Genomic DNA, 12535 nt, shown 5'->3' on the forward strand with positions numbered 1-12535 from the left:
CTCCTGGATCTGCCGACTGATGATAATTTGGACATCGTGAATATTCTCTGATGTCTGCATACAGTGAAACTCAGGATATTGGATTACTGGGTATTTGATTATTCAGTTCCTATATTTATCATTTCAAAAACCTAATAAAGAAGCCCTGAAAAAAGAGGGCCATAGACCAGGGGCAGAGACCGGAGATAATACTTTCACGCTTTCTTATTTCACAATTTTGTAAGGATGTCAATCAAGAAAAATATTAGAGAAAGCATCATATCATTCATGACAAGCAGCCCAAGACAGGGATGGATGAAGCATAGCTTGCCAATCTTTATATTAAAAGATGCTCTACGAACAGGAAAAAAAATCACATTTTTATAGAAGATGGTAGGAGACAGTGCTTCTTGAATGATCTATATATTTGCAGATTTGATTGTTCTTCGCCATTGTGCAAATATTATTCATGCATCTTCACTGTTAATTCTGTGGGAAGAAGCCAGAGAAAGAATACTTTGGGAAATATTAAAAAGGCAGAATATATTTCCCCAAAGGCAGAATATATTTCCCCAAAGGATTTTAAAGGCAGAAACCAACCCCGCTACCAAGTCTCTCTGCCCCAGACAGAAACCAGGTCTGCAGAAATGCAGATGTGATAATCTTGTCAGGAAGATTGGAGTTAGGAAACTGGGATTAGAAAGAAAGTTCCCTAGAATCAACAATCCCTCACACACAAAAATCCAACAGTCATCAAGCCACAGCCCCAGAGAAGCAGGATACGACCTTTGGGACATAATAGGATTAACCCACCACCATCAGAATACCAGAAAGGCACACTCAGACTCAGGTCAAAGTACATGACACAGGAAATACAAAACCTCAAACAGGAACAGGAAACAACCTCAAGAACCCCAGAAGGTATAAAAGTCTACCACTCTGCTGCATGTGGTTTTCCAGAGCCATCTTTCTGTCTGGCTCTCCTCTTCAATAAACTACAGCTTGCTTTCTAAAGCAGTCGCCATGTTCTTTATTTCCAGCTTGGATTGGACCCTGATGAAGATTTTTCCTTCAACAATTGATTTAACTGGAAACATATTATTATTCAGCATATTCAGAATCAGCTTCAAAGTTCTGAGAAAAAACTGTTAGATTTCTCATCTTATAAAATCTGTGACTATATTGCAACAATCTACCTTTTTATGCAATTTTGATCTATTTACAAAAAAATTTTTTGGGGGGGAATTGTAAGGGTTTGGCTTTATCTTTTGAGATGTATACAGCTAGCTGACAATAATTAAAATGTGATTGCCAAAGCTACCTGTTCAGAGAACAGAAAGTCAAATTACTTTTGAATTTCCCAAACTAAGTCCCTAAGCCATGAAAGTTAACTCCAATATTAAAAGATACATGTTGTTTCCTGATACATGAAAATACTGATCTGGAGTCAGCTGAGCAAGATCTATGATTCAGGGCCAGGCCTTTTGGTTAAGGGGGAAAAAAATTTGAAGACAAGCGATGAAACCTTTTCTTTCTTTCCAGTTGAGAAAAAAAAAAAAAACAGCTTGGAAGAACAGGAATAATTTTAGCAGACTCAGCTTATTTCCACTCTAGTGATGTATAATGTCTGCTTAGCATCATATGGCCATTAGTGAACGGATATAAAAACAGATCCACATTGCTATTATTTTGGGACATCACTGGTTGAATGAATGGAGAAGATGCTTCAACTAGTGCAGAAAAGTACTGGTAACTTTTTCCTTCTTCTTTCTTAACTCTTGATTAGTGTTCCAGGATGACTTAATACAAAATAATGGAGGAAAGAGACATCAACCTCTGGATTTCTAATTACAAAACAAACTGTGATCTAATTCTCCATTTGAGAAGAGATGAGCAAAACCGAGCAGGAGTCTTCAGTTCTGATTTAAATCTTTTCCTCATCCCATTTTCTGAATATTAGTTGTCATCTCAAAAGTTTCTTTTGGGTCACAGGGGAAATATAAAGATAGACTAATTATAGAAATCAAATTATTAAATTAAATTAAATTAAATTAATTGTAAGGTTCAGAAATCTTCCCAAAAGTGAAGGAATGTGTTCTGAAGAGGTTTGATTTAAAAAGTGCAAAAGAAATGGTTGAACATTACAATTGCTTGTGATTGCCTTCAAATAAAAAAAAACTATAATTAAAAGGGGGAAGGATTCCCTCTATATCTGTATTGTCTGCAAGTCATGACATTGACAGGGACTTTTTTAATAAATAAATTTTGGAAATGCAGATAATATATGGAGAATGACAATCCTACAGCTCCCTCTGCTGCCCGTCTTTGGATTTCATAAAGGTTTAAAGAGGGAAAAAAACCTACGTCCTATTAAGAATAAGCAACTATATGAGTGTATAACAGTATCTATACCTGATGCAGTCATTTCTATTAATTTTAATACATGGTCCAAATTAATCAGTGGCATACTCAGAAGATATCGTTTCATTGCCTCTGAAATTCATAAATTAAACTTGGTATGAAAAAAATGAAACAAAGATAAATTTCTAGTAACCTGGCCACATTATATTCAAGTTCACCAGGAATGGAATTTTTCAAGGGCCTTTTTTTTGTTAGATGAATTGAATTCAATTTTGTTTAGTAGAATTCTGACACACTTAATACAAGTATGGTTTTTCCCCCTGAACATATATTTAGTACTTTTCTAGAGATGTCTAATTGCACAAATTATTTTAGCTTCCTAAAACTGGTGGTCTCCTTCACCTTCATAAATCCTTGTGATAACTATCAACATTTCACTCTTTCACAATGTAGGAACCATATAAAGAAGACATTTGAAAATTAAGGCAAGATGTTTCTGAAAATACTCTAAACACAAAAGTCTAGGGTTTCATGATTGGGTCCCCTTCCTCATAACTGGCAATGTCTCAAGCTGATTACAAAGAGATTCATTTACCAAAGGGGACAATATGTATTGCATGTAGTTGACACCCAAGATTCATGTAAATTTGAGATGGTTTTGTATATAAATATTCTTTGCTTTGGATTGTTTGCTCTGATTTTACTGCAGACATTTTGTTACAAATTACTAATTGTAATCTGCTGAAAGTTTTCTGATTGTAGCAGGCTAAAATCCAATCCAATCAATCAATAAATTATAGGCCACAGTGAAAAACACTGGTGTGATTTGAACCTGTGGGCAAATGTGAGAGAATCATTAAAGTAGAGTCTAGTTCCAAACTTTGGATATCCATCAAAGTAAATTTTGTGGAAAGCCATTTCAATAATCAGGCAGAAAGTACTTATAATCCTTTACTAAGTTTCTGGATTTTTACCCCCATAATATCAAGCATACATATGCAGAATTTGGGGAGAAAAAATATAGTGAAAATACTCTTCCTCCACTGAAAAACTGGTCCTGGTTTTTGCATGAGCCCTAATGTTAAGAACAAAGCACATCTTTCATTGGATTTTACTGGAGAATTCCCTGGATGCAATTATGCATGTAACAGGACCCAGAGATGGTATAGAACTTGTATTTCCATTAATTGCCAGGAATAGAAAGCCATTATATCTAATGCAAATCCCAGGTTCTGATTTTAGATTTCCCTTTTCTCTACTTAGGTACAAAACAGCAAAAAGCTCATAAACTTTCTATTTTAGTGAAAATAAATGGATGAAATTCTTTCAAATGCTCAGAAAGTGTCCTGGCCCAACCTAAGAAGCTATTTGCTTTAAACTAGGGTCATAGACATAGACAGTTGAGTTTTCCCCAGATTCTGAGCATGCCATCTGGAATCTACTTGACTTGCTAGTTGGTGCAGATTTCCAGCTGTTGCTGTTTTTAAATACCGGTAATAAGCCTCTGGTTGCTATTAGAATATACAGAAGTAATATATATTTCATTTCAGCAGTCTGCTTGGTTGCATCTTTGCAAAAAGCAATGAGAATGGCATGTGAAGAAAGGTTTAACATTTCACTGCCCTGGTTCCTCTTTTCATTTTACTGATCAGGAAATCACAAGACACACACCCTTTACGGACATCTTGTCAGAAGTTTTCCTTTTACCTGGACTGTGATACAGTATTTCAAAGATGATTTGCCTATTTTTTTAAATTATTTTTTTGTTTTTCCTGAAGGCCAGATCCTGAAGCTAAAACTCAAATACTTTGGCCACCTGATGAGAAGGAAGGACTCACTGGAGAAGAACCTAATGCTGGGAAAGATTGAGGGCAATAGAAGAAGGGGACAACAGAGAATGAGGTGGCTGGATGGAGTCCCTGAAGCAGTAGGCGTGAGCTTAAATGGATTCCAGAAGATGGTAGAGGACAGGAAGGCCTGGAGGAGCGTTGTCCATAGGGTCGCGATGGGTCGGACACGACTTCACAGCTAACAACAACAAATTTCCTTACTCCTCTTCAAGAGTGGTGAAAACAAAACATGTGCTGATGCATCCACAACCTTTTTCCTATCACCTTTGATGCAAACCCTCTACCTTGCCCAGATCCACAGGAGTGCAGACCCATAAGCACTGGTTTAATATTTTTCCCCGCAGTGCCACTTAGTGGAGAGTGAGAAAGTAAATAAGACTATGGTGTGCAGAGAGAGGAATATCCTGGAAATATTCCTTTTCTTAGGAAAGAAATACTAGACCATGAACAGTCTAAAATGAATGTGAATTCATCCATAGGCATGTGAAGTCACGGTTTTATTTGAAATGCTTGTAGCATTTAATTACAGATGGGAATGTGTGCCTATGAGTGCATTAGCAATATTGCGAGGAAGTGCAGCGTATCCTCTCGCAATATAGCTGCTTAAGCCTAAAGAATAAGCTTACAATTGTTCTCCAATATGCTTCTTGAAGCCAAGAAGCAAACTATTTGTACTTGCATTGCAAAAGGAAATGAGCAGCTGAATCTTGACAGCCATTCGTATCAGTAGAGCAAGCATCAACGTTTAGCAAATTTTCCCTTTTTTAAAGAAAAGAAGTAGCTTCAATTGAGGTTAATATTAGCAATCTGGATGATAAACATCACTGATTCTTTAATGTAACCAGTAGCATCATAAATAAAACTCTTAACATTCCTGAGGTTTCCACCATAGCTGTAAATGGGGCATTTGCAGTATTAAAACTGTAATATGTTATTTGATAAAGGTCAGCAACCACAAATATTGTATTTTTTTATCCATTATTATACATTTTGACATAAAGAAAGGTATTCACTAGCAGCTTGCATTGGAAAACACGAAAATCCACACAAAGCAGCAACATAAATGCTAAAGACAAGACGAACACAACATTTGACAAGAGTCAGAAAAAAAATATTTCTGTGAAACTGAGATAGGTGGCTTCATTTATGCTTATTAAAATTTACAATGTATGTGATTCAGATTGAAGGAAGCTACCTGGAGGGTTTTTTTTTCTTTCAATGTCTTGTTCTCAAGATTTACATTCACTTTATGGCACTGTGAGAATTAACAACCTAAAAGAATTCAATGACATTATCAGCATTCAAGACCATGTTCTTTTAGGCCATTAAAACTATTCACTTTCCAACTACTAAAAGATATTTCCTAACATCAGAAGCTTTGAAGCCCTCTGCTGTGCCATGTGTTTCAAGACACAGGATTGATTGCTGCAGAATTTATTAAGCAAATATATATAGAATTATGTTACAAGATGTGGGCTGGTGGCTAGGAGTTGATACTATCTTGCTCCTACTGCAACAGATATATTCCCAAATATGGCTCACTTTGTCCCATGTTCTGGCTTTCCTTCAACTAAAAACAAATTAAGTCCTCACTCATGCCAATGAATACAAATTCACAATACTTTGCAGATCAGCATTGCACTGGTCACTGATAGTTTTGTGTGGTTTGGGTCCTGTCCTTTTTACTTTCATTTTCTACCACAATTTGGACCCAAAAAAGTTTCTGTTTTCATACTCCTGCTTCCAGATCCTCCAGCCCTTTCAAAACATCAGTCTCCTCAAATATTGTCAGTTAGCTAGCAAAAATAAACACAAGGCGGAAAATATATTGAACTCCAGCAAACACTGAAGAAAGTTGCTATATTTGATTGACTGATTAAAAAAATGCAGAGCAAGCCCACATCCTATGACTATTCTGACACATACATTAATCGTCTCCCCAGAACCCCAAATTTTGTGAAAGAAGATTCTGAAGGAGACAGTGTCATGGTTCAGGAGGCACATTCATAAAGGAAGGAAACATTAACTCATTCCATTCTGCCTCATAGCATTGTTTTTATGAGCAACATTTGGAGAAGTCCTCCATATGCTTGTTTTAAGTTCCTGGAGAAAAACAAAATATGAATCTAACAAATCACTATTGTATGAATCAAGCAATCTAGTCATCTGCGGGTACATTTCAACATTCCACCCATTCAGTCTTCCTGGTACTTTTCCACTTAGTGCCTCATCCAGTTCACATGGGAACCATCTTTTCTTATGAGAACCGTATTTTGTATGACTTCTCCATATGCTGCATGGACTGAAATCTTCAGAACAAATCTTCTGCCCCTTGACTTTGGTGGGTTTCACACAGTCCAACTTTTATCCATATCCATTCACATAACTACATGGGATAATGTCACCGTATCATGGCATTATATAATGGTTTCCATTATATGCCACTGACAATATACTGATGTTATTAGAAAGAAAAAATGGAAAAAGTAGAGGATGCATGTGGGCTACTGAAGTTTGAACACATTTTGCACTCAAAATGTCCCGCTCAATGAACAGTTGACAACTGTGGCTAGGATGGCCTTTACAAAAATTTATCTTGCGTATATGTTGTTGCCCGTTCCTGGATCAGGGGGCTCTGCTCACTAACCTTAGTCGCTTCCAGTTGAGTTATTGCCATGCTTTATACATGGGTCTGACTTTGAAAAACATTTGGAAGCTTCCACTTGTCCAGAATGCAGCAACATGTGCAATACTGGGCGTACCAAAGTTCACCCATGTAACATGCATGTTGCACAAATCCCACTGGCTCCAGTATGTTTCTGGATGCAAGGTTTGGTTAGCAACTTTAAAGTTCTACATGGCACAGGTTCAGGTTAATTGTCTCTTATCTCTTTCCAAAGTTCTCTGCCAAGACATCCAATTTTTGACAGGGTGGAGGAGGTAAAACTATAGAGAGAACCTAACTCTTGACTAATGATGTAGGTGGATAGATTCTAGTTAGGTTAACTATGGGATAGAAGTGAATAGAGAATCCATTTATAGCATTTTCACAACATAATCTTCAATTAAATGGTCAGCCCATATTTATTGTCTCCTTCAGTCTGGAAACAACCTTCACAGTAATGAACATGGTTCTGTGATTAACTACCAAAGGAGGCAAACATAAGTATATTTAATGGAAAAAATTAAAGAATATTAAGCATTCTATAAATTGCTATTATTAATTTTTCTCTGCTTCCTAAACACTGCATAAGTAGTAATTCCATGCCTTACTTTTGATCAATTCTAAAATGCCTTTAAAGCAGGCATTCACTGCTTTAGCAAAGAGAGCAGGCGAGACAGCAAAGTTAAGTAACTTTACTTTTATTAAGAACCAGGCAAGGAACAGGAGAACAGCGCTCTTATTTATACTCGCAGCTGTCAACATATCGACCAATCAGGGCTGAGCCGGTTTCCCGCGCCGCCTGCTTCGCTAATCAGAGCCGGCTGGGTTTTGACAGCTCGGAGCTGTCATCGGTAGCACGTGCGGTTGCCAGGTGATTCTGACAGCCGAGAGCTGTCAGACGGCGGCACCTGCGTGGTTCTGTCCGGCAGCTTTTGACAGCTGTCAAAAGCTGCCGCGGCTTTTACCTCAGCCCTGTATTCAATTATAATTATGTTTAACATTAATAACCTGTAAATACACAACACCCCTTACCCCTCCCTCTGATTGAGTTGCCGTTTCCCCGATTGTTTGTTTTTGGGGTTGCCCCATTCGAAGTCTTCTAAATAAGTGGGGGGTCTTTTTATTCTTTCGGACCGTCGGGGAATGGGTTCTTCCGTATGTTCTTTTTCTTGGTATGTGTTGGAATCTGGCTCGGGGGGTGGGGGGCTTGACTCTCTTGCTTCGGGGTTTCCTTGATGGAAGAAGTCCCATTGTGCTGGGTTATGTAGTGGTGTCGATTGTTCAGGGGTGTCTTGATGTGCAGTTGCCAGCAGCGGTGGTTCAGATTGAATTTCCCGGTTCCCCCTCTCCCCCATATTTTGTGGGCTGCGACGCCGTAGTTGGTCTATGTGTCTGAGGATGTGGGAATTATTTCCCGTGTCAATGACGTATGATAGGGGACCTGTTCGTTTTAAGACGACCCCCTGTGTCCATTTATTGCCCCCTCTGTAGTCCCTGGCCCAGACAGCTTGCCCTGTGCTGAGAGTTCTGTACTGGAGGGGAAGCTCTGGGTCTGGTGGGGATCTGTCAGGATGTAGATGGTCCAATCTTGCCCCAGCGAAGCTCTGCTGGAGACTTCCCTGTAGTTGTGCAGGGGGTGGTGTGTTGCGATAAAAGGAATTGAGCAAGTCTGCGGTGCCAGTTGCGGGTGATGATTTTCCGCAGTGCCTCTTTGGTCGACTTCACCATCACCTCAGCCAAGCCGTTAGTGGATGGGTGAAACGGAGCCGTGGTGGTGTACCTAATAGAGTTCGCTGTTGTGAAACTCTGGAATTCGTAGGAAGTAAATTGGGGGCCATTATCGGAGACTATTACATCCGGAAGCCCGTGTGTGGCAAACAACCCCCTTAAAACTTGTATTGTGGCTGCAGAAGTTGTGCTTGTGACTGGGGCCACCTCTAGCCATCTGGAATAGCTATCCACGACTATTAGGAATGTTTGTCCTTGGAATGGACCTGCAAAGTCTATGTGGATGCGTGACCAGGGTGTCTTGGTTGTTTCCCATCTGTGTATGGGAGCTTGGGGCTGGGCTGCTCTGACAAGTTGGCAGGGATAACAGCCAGCTACATGTGCTTCTATTTGCTTGTCTAATCCTGGCCACCAGACGTAGCTTCTGGCCAGAGCCTTCATTTTGACGGTGCCCGGGTGACCTTCGTGGAGGCTTTCTAACACCTTTAATCTGTGCTTTTCGGGTATGACTACCCTGCTGCCCCATAATAAACATCCTTGATGTGTGGATAATTCTTTTTGTTTCAAAATATAAGGTTGGAATTCTGGGTCTGGGGGTGTGGATTGCCAGCCTGACGTGACATAGCCTAAAACTCTGCCCAGTGTTTTGTCTGCAGCTGTGGCTGCAGAAATGTCCTTGATGGATAATGGGCATTCAGGTAGTTCAGAGATAGCCAGTATCTTTCCAGCTGGTGCAGGGTCTGGGTCGATTATTGGTTGGGGCAGTCTGCTAAGCCCGTCAGCATGGCCCATGCTTTTTCCTGGTCTGTATTCTAAGGTGAATGAATAGGCTGACAAAAAGGTAGACCATCTCAGGATGCGGGGAGATAATATTTGGGGTGTCAGTTTGTTTACTGTAAAGATTCCTAACAGAGGCTTATGGTCCGTAAAGATGGTAAATTGACGACCATATAGGTAGTCATGAAACTTTTTTACGCTAGCAACTATAGCTAAAGCCTCTTTATCAATTTGAGCGTAATTGCGCTCAGGTTTTGACAGCGTTCTGGAATAGAACGCTACAGGGGTTTGCGTTCCTTCCTTAGTTAAGTGGCTTAGGACTGCTCCAATGCCGTAGGGAGAGGCATCGCAAGCCAGACATAAAGGTAGCTGTTCGTTGAACAGTGCCACCGTAGCGTTGCTAGTCAGTAAGTTTTTTAGAAGTTTAAAACTTTTGTCGTGCTGAGGTGACCAAATCCAGGGTTTGCCCTTATCTAATAGCCTGTGGAGGGGTTCAGCGATGGAGGCTTTGTGAGGCAGGAAGGTGTGGTAAAAATTAACTAACCCTAGGAAGGCTTGCAGTTCCTGCTTATTTTTGGGGGTTGGTGCTGTCTTAATGGCTTTTATTTTTGATTCAGTGGGGTGAATCCCTTTTGCGTCAATTTTAAACCCTAAAAACTCCGTTGAGGGCACCCCTATGGAGCATTTGTCTCGTCTTAATTTAAGGCCAGCCTCCCTGAATCTAAGGAGCACCTTTGTTAATTTGTCTGCTAAGTCGTTTTCTGATTCCCCTGCAATTAGGATGTCATCGAAATATGGGCAGACCCCAGGGATCCCTTTGAGTGTTTTTTCCATGATTTCTTGGAAGATCCCTGGGGCTGCAGAGATGCCGAACTGAAGGCGGTTAATTTTAAACGCTCCCTTGTGTGTGACAATTGTCTGTGCTAAGGCGGTGTCAGGGGTGACAGGCAGCTGTAAATACGCCTGCGCCAAGTCTAAGTTAGCGAAAATGGCGCCTGACTTAATGGCCGCCAGGATGTCTTTGACAGCCGGGACCGGGTAGGCATGGGCGTTTAATGCACGGTTTAGGGTTGCCTTATAGTCAGCACATAATCTAATTTGGCCATTGGGTTTAATTGGGGTCACTATGGGTGTCTCCCATTCGGCCCCTTCTACTGGTTCTAGGACCCCTAAGTTAATTAACCGATCTAGTTCCTTTTCTATTTTTTCTCTCAAGGCGGAGGGAACTCTTCGCGCCTTGATTCTGACAGGCATTACATTCGGGTTTAGTTTTAAGGATACTGGCGGTCCTGTGTATTTTCCTAGTGAGCTGTCAAAAACGTCCGCGAATTGAAGGCAGACGGATTCTAACTTTGACAGCTGAGTGGCGTTGACGCCTGTCAACGCTATCCCTAACGCCTCAAACCAGTCCAGCCCTAGCAGGCTAGTCCTGTTTTCTTGGGTCACTAGTATGGTAAGGGGTCCTTTAAATTGTTTAAACTCCGTTGGGACGGAAGCCTTCCCTCGGAGTTTAATGGGCGTTTTTTGAAAATCCGCTAGGTGGAGTTTAGTGGGGCGTAGGGCAGGCCGTTTTCTGCTGCGGTTACAAATGTCCCTGTAAGTTTGCCAAGAAATGAGTGAGACGGAGGACCCAGAGTCCACTTCCATCTCACAGGGAATTCCATGAATTAGGACGTCCACCTTGACTTTGGGCTTAAGGGTGCTGTGGACTGTGTGCTCCCTCACTTTTCCCTTCACATTTTGCACTAGGGGTTTGGATTTGTGCCTGACCCTGGGTGTGGGCTGGTTCATACCTGCAGGCGTCACCTCCAATTCATGCAGATTTTCTCGGCTCCGGCTGCGGCACACGGCTTTGAGGTGACCTGTTTTCCTGCATCCATGGCACTTGGCACTGCGGAACCGGCACGCTGCTCTCGGGTGGCTTCCGCCGCAGCTGGCACATTTAGCCCTGTTCGGCTGGTAGCTGGCGCTCTTTTGGTTGTTGGCAGGGCCCCCTCGGTTGTTGCGTTGCAGCCTGAGCCTTTCGAATCGCCGCTGCACAGCATCGATGTCCATGGAGACGTCGTCATCCTCTGGACCGCTGAAACCGCCGTCCTCCTGGTGCACGGACCCGCTGGGTCCGCTATCAGGGGAACGTTGGTTGTCACCGTGGCTGTCCTCGTAGGCGATGACTTCCATTGCCACTTCAGCCAGTGTCAGTGCGGGCTTGGCGATCAGCTTTCTCCTCAGCTGCTCATCTTTAAGCCCAATGACAATTTGGTCCCAGATTCGGTCCTCTAAATCAGGGAACCGACATCGCCGTGCGGCGTGTCCGACCCGGGTTATAAAGTCATTGGCGGGCTCGTCAGGAAGCTGTACTCGTCGGGTGAAATTTACCCTCCAGAAGAGCTCTGACTTCATGGGCATAAAGTGTTTACTCAGCCCCTCGGTCAGTTCGGCATAGGAGATTGTTGCGATTGGTTCTGGACTGAAGAGTCCCACAGCGGCATCGTAGACGGCGGGCCCGCTGAGCCAGAGGAGGGCGGCTGCCTTCGCCCGGTCATCCGTAATCTTCTTCACCACCAGGTATCCTTCTACCTGGCCTAGATGAGATTCCCAGCATTCTGGGTGGCGAGTGTTGAACTCGCGAATATGGCCGTGGTTCGTCATGCTGTCTGTCTAGTCGTGGGTGCTGCTGCTTGCGTTGTGTGGAAGCTAGGCTTCCAAGTGACTTCAGCGAGTGACTAGCTCAGGCTAAGGGGAAAAATCTCTTCTCCCCTTAGGCGGTGACTTCAGCTATGCAAGCAGGCATCCCACCCTCGTCGCCAGTGCTTTAGCAAAGAGAGCAGGCGAGACAGCAAAGTTAAGTAACTTTACTTTTATTAAGAACCAGGCAAGGAACAGGAGAACAGCGCTCTTATTTATACTCGCAGCTGTCAACATATCGACCAATCAGGGCTGAGCCGGTCTCCCGCGCCGCCTGCTTCGCCAATCCGAGCCGGCTGGGTTTTGACAGCTCGGAGCTGTCATCGGTAGCACGTGCGGTTGCCAGGTGATTCTGACAGCCGAGAGCTGTCAGATGGCGGCGCCTGCGTGGTTCTGTCCGGCAGCTTTTGACAGCTGTCAAAAGCTGCCGCGGCTTTTACCTCAGCCCTGTATTCAATTATAATTATGTTTAACATTAATAACCTGTAAA

Source organism: Vipera ursinii, assembly GCF_947247035.1.
Source record: "Vipera ursinii genome assembly, chromosome: 1".
NCBI classification, from domain to species: Eukaryota; Metazoa; Chordata; class Lepidosauria; order Squamata; family Viperidae; genus Vipera; species Vipera ursinii.